This window comes from Palaemon carinicauda, chromosome 5 (genome assembly GCF_036898095.1).
Source record: "Palaemon carinicauda isolate YSFRI2023 chromosome 5, ASM3689809v2, whole genome shotgun sequence".
NCBI classification, from domain to species: Eukaryota; Metazoa; Arthropoda; class Malacostraca; order Decapoda; family Palaemonidae; genus Palaemon; species Palaemon carinicauda.
The window spans coordinates 166,902,628-166,904,518 of NC_090729.1; the positions used below are offsets into that span (position 1 = coordinate 166,902,628).

Consider the following 1,891-nt stretch of genomic DNA (forward strand, 5'->3'; position numbering starts at 1 on the left):
GTCCTGTCTGGTCCATTTTTTAAGAGTTCCTTATGTCTTTCTAATCTGGTTTTCTGACCTCAGAGTTTTATAGCAATTCATTTTACTCTCTCTGTCTGCTCCTATTTAAGTTTATATTCTTCTGTGAATATTCAGTTTAAATTCCTCTGTGAATATTAAGTTTAAATTCCTCTGTGAATATTAAGTTAAATTCCTCTGTGAATATTAAGTTTAAATTCCTCTGTGAATATTAAGTTTAAATTCCTCTGTGAATATTAAGTTTAAATTCCTCTGTGAATGTTAAGTTTAAATTCCTCTGTGAATATTAAGTTTAAATTCCTCTGTGAATATTAAGTTTAAATTCCTCTGTGAATATTAAGTTTAAATTCTTCTGTGAATATTAAGTTTAAATTCCTCTGTGAATATTAAGTTTAAATTCTTCTGTGAATATTAAGTTTAAATTCCTCTGTGAATATTAAGTGTGAATTATTCTGTGACTATTAATTTTGAGTATTTTTGTGTCATTTTCTTAGGTTTGTTTTCCGGTATATGATTTTCAAGTTTTCTCCCGTCTCTTCATTTGTCTTTCTTTGCAAATAAGCTTTTTTTTTTCGAATTCTGACCTTTTATTCTTATTTTTCGTAATTATCATCTTGACTATATATAAAGAATATTGATCGTATCATGCTCACCCATCTTTAAATGTTATCTTCCATAGATTTTACAATACCCCCATCTCTCTCTCTCTCTCTCTCTCTCTCTCTCTCTCTCTCTCTCTCTCTCTCTCTCTCTCTCTCTCTCTCCAGAAAATTCTTTTCATCGAATATTCTGTTTGTTAGTCTTTCCTAGTTAGTTTTATTTTGCTCTGCCCGTTTCCTCCCTTTTCTCTCTTTCTCTCCCTTTCACACACTTTCCTTCTCTCTTCCCCTACTCCTACAACCGCAAATTCAGTTACGAAACGCCCGACCTCTCCCTTACCTGATAAACTAATGATCTCTCTCTCTCTCTCTCTCTCTCTCTCTCTCTCCTCTCTCTCTCTCTCTCTCTCTCTCTCTCTCTCTCTCCACTTTGAAAAAGGCGTCTCTCTGTTCTCTCTTGTTTTTATTTAATATATCGAAAGAAAACTAAAACTTAACTTTATTCTCTTATAGTATATGTATTACTTCGAAACTCGAATTTTGACAAATTTTTAGGTGGATGACTTACGATGTTGTGACGCCAGTTGAATAAACCAATAAATGAATCTTGCCAAATCGTGCAGGTAGCAAATTCCCGAATTGTATCCAGACGAATATGTCTCCGACGTGTTCGTGTGAGCCGTGTCTCCTCCTTAATGCACAGCGACTGCTGAAGATATTTCTCTCCGATATGACTGTCTTGCTCGTCGGAATCCTCTGTTTGGGGGTGGGGGAGATAATCACCAACATTTTCGACAACATAATCACCAACATTTTCGACAACATAATCACCAATATTTTCGACAACATAATCAACATCATTTTCGACAACATAATCAACAACATTTTCGACAACATAATCAACAACATTTTCGACAACATAATCAACAACATTTTCGACAACATAATCACTTACATTTCCGACAACATAATCACCTATATTTTCGACAACATAATCACCAACATTTTCCGACAACATAATCACCAACATTTTCGACAACATAACCACCAACATTTCTGACAACATAATCACCAACATTTTCGACAACATAATCTCCCACATTCGCCCTCACGAAATTCTTCGTGCTTATACCAATCTCATTTTTCGCCCATTTAGATTTTTTTTGTTGCTTTCATAAAGTAGGGGTGTATAAAATACATTCATACATGTATCCCCTTCGAAGGTTGTGTTATATACACACATACATACACATATATCCTTCGAAAGTCATTTT

General features: G+C 34.2%; 1 protein-coding gene across 1 annotated transcript in view; it reads right to left on the minus strand.

Annotated features, from left to right (window-relative positions):
* Positions 1–1,891, minus strand: part of LOC137641584 (nucleolar protein 4-like) — a 342,312-nt gene that overhangs the window by 328,747 nt on the left and 11,674 nt on the right. The gene's annotated exons all lie outside the window — the stretch shown is intronic.